This window comes from Carlito syrichta, unplaced genomic scaffold (assembly GCF_000164805.1).
Source record: "Carlito syrichta isolate Samal-C Ts95f unplaced genomic scaffold, Tarsius_syrichta-2.0.1 Scaffold306711, whole genome shotgun sequence".
Taxonomy (NCBI): Eukaryota; Metazoa; Chordata; class Mammalia; order Primates; family Tarsiidae; genus Carlito; species Carlito syrichta.
The window spans coordinates 269,352-274,270 of NW_007250807.1; the positions used below are offsets into that span (position 1 = coordinate 269,352).

Below are 4,919 nucleotides of genomic sequence, written 5' to 3' on the forward strand. Positions count from 1 at the left end.
ATACATACTTGTAATTAACTTACATTTCACATGAAGTTTCATAATATTAATTGTTTTCATTATAAATAAATATTAAAACAAAGATATCATTTTATAAAAGTAATAAATTTATATATGTCTAAATATAGAAAGGAAATAAAATGGAATGGCAAAAGTAATTGGACTAATCTAAAAGAAATTTGGAAATAATGGAAAAGGAAAGAACAGAAGAATGCATCAAGTAAAAATGTAATATCAAATCAGTAGTCTGTCTAAACCAAAATGTATTAATAGTTATATTGCAATTAAACTGGCTAAAATATTAAATAGACTAAAATATCCAATGAAAATAAAAATGTTCATAAAATCTTATCATTAAAAATCAAGGTTCAATTATATGTTGTCAAATTTTTTTCCTTAAATATAAAAGTACAGATAAGTTGAAGTAAAAGAACAAAAAGAGTGTTTACTAAGAATAAAAATGATAGTATTGTATATTACTGTTATATAGATCAAACTTCAAGAAAAGGACTGTTAGCAAAGATGAAAAAGAACATTTTATAATGATAAAAAGACTATTCAATAGGAAGATATAATGACAATTATTTTATTTCTATAAACTTATATTTTATAATCCTAATAATTGAGCTGTAAAAGAATATAAGAAACAAAACCTGATATACACAATGGGCGAAATATCAAGTTCACCATCATAACTGAGTGCTTTAACACTACATTCTCAGAACTACAATAAAAAAGATATAGAATATTTGAACAAACTATCAATCAATTTGACCCAAATGATATTCAATGAACATTGTACACAACAATTACCAAATGCATGACTTTTCCAAGTACACTGTTTACCATTAAGATAGACCATATGAGCTAGGCTCGGTGACTCAACCTATAATCCTGAGCCTTTGGGAGGCTGAGGTGAGTGGATTGCCTAAGTCCACGGGTTCGAGACCTCATCTCTACAATAAATCAAAAAATCAGCCGGGCTGATGGGCAGCGAGACCTTATCTCTACAATAAATCGCTGCCTGGGCAACGAGACCTCATCTCTACAATAAATCAAAAAATCAGCCGGGCTTGGTAGCGCATGCCTGTAATTCCGGCTACTTGGAAGGCTGAGGCGGAAGCATCGCCAGAGCCCAGCAGGTCGAGGCTGCAGTGGCTGGGAGTGGCCACTGCACTCCAGCCTGGGCGACGGAGTGAGACTCCAACTCAAAAAAAAAGATAGACCATATGCTAGGACATAACGTGTCAAAACATATTAAAATACTAATATAAAATCTGTCCATAATCAAATTAATGTCACAATTCAAATTAAGGCAACATATCAAAATCTGGAGACTGTAAGGAGTACTTAAAAGGAAATTTATTGTTTTATATGCCCATATTAGAAAAGAAGAAAGGGTTAAGAATCTATGTTTTAAGAATCCATCTACGGAAGCTGGAAAAACAAAAACAAATTAAACCAGAAGTCAGAGTGGGAAAAATAAAAATAAGATAGGAAATCAATGTAATAAATAAAGCTACAGTAATCAAGATACTATTATGCTAGTATAACAACAGAAAAATATATTAATAAAACAAAATACAAACTATGGAAATAGGCTCACTTCCGGCCAACTGGGTTTTGATTAAAATGATGATAGCTAATGGGGAATAGAAAGTATTTTTCCACAAATAGCGTTTAAACAACTCAATGTTCATACAAACAAATTATATCTTCACCAATAACTTATAAAATACACACAAGTTAATTTGAATACAATGACAGACAATATTGAACCTAAAACTCTAAAGCTTTTGGAAGTAAATATAAGCTATTATATATACAACTTTGTGGAAAGCAAAGATATTTTTAGACAGAGCACAAAAAACACTTAGCATAGAAGAAAAACGAACAAATTGCATTTTACCAAATTTAAAACATCTGCTCATTCTTAAGCAGCTCTAAGGAAATGAAAAGAAAAGCCATAGATTAGAGGAAAATCCTTGTAAAGTATTTGTGTCCAGACTGTATAAGGAGGTTCTATACCTCAATAATAAAATCATATATAACCAAAATGTACACAATTCTCAATCATAAAGTTCAAATATGAATATACACAAATGCCCAAGAAGAACATGACTTGTTTAGCAGGGAAGTACAAATTAAAACCATAATGAGACCATACTTCACACTAATAGAAGGTTGGAAAAAGACTGAAAATATCAAATATTGGTGCTAATAGAGAATGGCTAGAACTTTCATACAATACTGGGGTAAGAGTAACACACAATTTTTCCATGAACAAATAATTTAATTTCTAGAATTTTTTTTTTAATTTTCCAAGAGAAGTGAAAATATTGGTCCATAAAAGACTTTCAAACAAATGTTTATAGTTTTATTCATAAAAGCTCTGAATTGAAAACAACCACAAATATCTATAAACTGGGAAATGAATGAATAAACGGAGTGTGTTCATTCAATGAAATACTACAGAACATTTTATTATCATTATTTTTTTTTTTAGCAAATGAACTACCAATAAGCACAATGTTGAGAAGTCTCAAAACACAATTGTAAAAGAGTAGATACTGCATATGTCTACTTTTATGGAGTTCAAAGAAACGTAAAATAATCTATGGTGAGATAGTTAATGAAGAATAATTTCTATAATGGGTATTCACTAAAAAAGAAAATAAAGGGTACTTCTGGGATGCAGAGAATGTTCTATTCTTTGATCAGAGTGCTAGTTATCACTTATAGATTTTACCAAACTTATCACATTGTAGCCTTAAGAACAGTACACTTCACTGGGTGTAAATTATTACAAAAAAGTAAAAATAAGTTTGACTGAAGCCCAGGGTGAACAAGAAAGAATAGCCAAACTCATAAAAATGCCTTTGTGAACTCATTCTTGTCTCATAGATAATTGTCTTCTTTAATTGTCTATCTGCTTAGATCAGTAAAATATTTGGGGTTGTTAATTTGATATCCAAGATTTTTAAAATCTATTTTTCAAGTATAAGCATTAATTTAGTGAGGCAATATAAGTAGGAGGATATTTTCTTCAAGCCTAACATTTAGGAATATGTAAATAAAATGTCACTTCTCTGGAAGTACCTTTGGAAGGTAAACTGTGAATTTCTTGAAAGGAATGGGAATTATGTTGCCATCTAAGAGAGAAAATTTAAAATGTAAGAATAGAGATATAATCTTATATGAAGGAGAAATAAAGCTACATGCTGTGAATACATAAATGTAGCTTGACTATATAGATTAAGAAAGGTAAATAATAAATGTGCCAATCAAAAAGATTTAAGATTAAATCAGAAATTGTGTAGAATAAAAGTTAAAAAAAAAAAAACCCTTGAATATAACAAGTTTTGGCATCTCCTAGCCTAACACAGTCTTATACAAAGAGATCTTTGGACATCAGTCTTCAGATACACTTAGATTACTGGCAGAACCATCCCTATACTGAGATAAATAAAACATGCTATTTGCTTCAAGGGTTTAATAATATGCATATGACCTTTGACATAAGCATCACCTGTAGAGCAGTGACAGAATCATGTATCTAAGTCTGTATATTTGGTGGCCAGACTTGGGATCATGAAATTTTATCATAAAAGAGTGTCACTTTATAAGGGTTTTAGATATTTGAACTGGCTCACTTTCTTATTTCAACAGTATTATTCTCATTTTTTCACTTGTTTTAATTTACTATGACTTTGGCAGAATAATACTCTTGCTGTTTATTATTTTCTTAAATCCTCTATCCCATTGTACTTTGCAGATTTTTCAATTTTCATCTGTGACACACAGCATGTCTCTCCAACTAGTGTGGATTTATGTCCTGAATATTAGTCCTCATTGACTTAACCATAATATTCTTCTGTCTTGTAGGAGGGATTAGTATCACTTTCCAGTGGTGCATCTTAGTTTTGTTACTAAATTTTTGCTATCTTCTCTTCCTAGTGAAGGTTTTGCTCTGTCATTTATTGATATGTGGCATACAGGTCCCTCCCTAAGTAGGTACTACATTACTGTCTTATTAATTTGGGGCCTGGTCGCATTATAAGTGTTAGGCAGTGGTATGTGAGGGAAGATAACATACAGAAGCATATGAGAAGAAACAAACTTTGGAAGACATCAAGAGCTTCTGCTAGCTAGGTCTTTTCCTGCATGTCCCAAATAAGGACCTCTCCTTGAGGCTGAAATCTAGAGTGAGGAGACATGGGGACAAGTCACAGAAGTTGACCCACAGCCACTGACATCTATTATGAACAAGAAGCCAGGGTGAGTTATAGTCACTGTAATTTGGGAGGGTTGTTTGTTATTAATAAAGCCAACTAATAAAATTTATATATTAGATTAGGAAATAATCAAAAGGAAACATTTTAACATATTTGAATTGTAAATTTGAATCCATCTTAAATGACATGTAAGGAGTGAAGCAAATACTCTGAACGAAAATAAAAATAAAATTAAAGTTTTTAAAATTCAGATTAATAAAAATAAGAAAATAATACTTTGCAATCTAGAGTTACTAAAAGTATGATTTCTTTGACTTTAGATTGAATGATTTATGATTAAATAACTAGTGTTTTCATAACTTAATAATCATTTCTGAGCATTTGAGGAGAGAGCTGTCCTTTTCCAGCAAGCCCTCACAAATTGTTTCTTTTCTTTAATTGTTCTTTTTTTCTTTTTGACATGTTACATAAGCAATGGCCGGGAATAGAGTACATATATATTTTTGGTCATTTATTACATGTATAAACATCTCTTCATCAACTTTTGAGACTATATTTTCAATGGTATTTTTCTCTACCACCCTACATGCTGTCATCTACAGATCATCTAATCTCTCCCAGAAATTAAAGGCATTTGCAGCTCATGTAATCTATATTCTATTATCATTCTTTTTTTTTTTTTTT

General features: G+C 30.8%; 1 protein-coding gene across 1 annotated transcript in view; it reads left to right on the top strand.

Moving 5' to 3' along the window:
• The first annotated feature begins 2,815 nt into the window (after window positions 1-2,815).
• ST8SIA4 (ST8 alpha-N-acetyl-neuraminide alpha-2,8-sialyltransferase 4) overlaps window positions 2,816-4,919 on the top strand; it is a 61,712-nt gene continuing 59,608 nt past the window's right edge. Inside the window, exon 1 of the mRNA XM_021715132.1 lies at window positions 2,816-2,834. The gene's annotated coding sequence lies outside the window, so the exon portion shown is untranslated. The remainder of the gene's footprint in view (window positions 2,835-4,919) is intronic.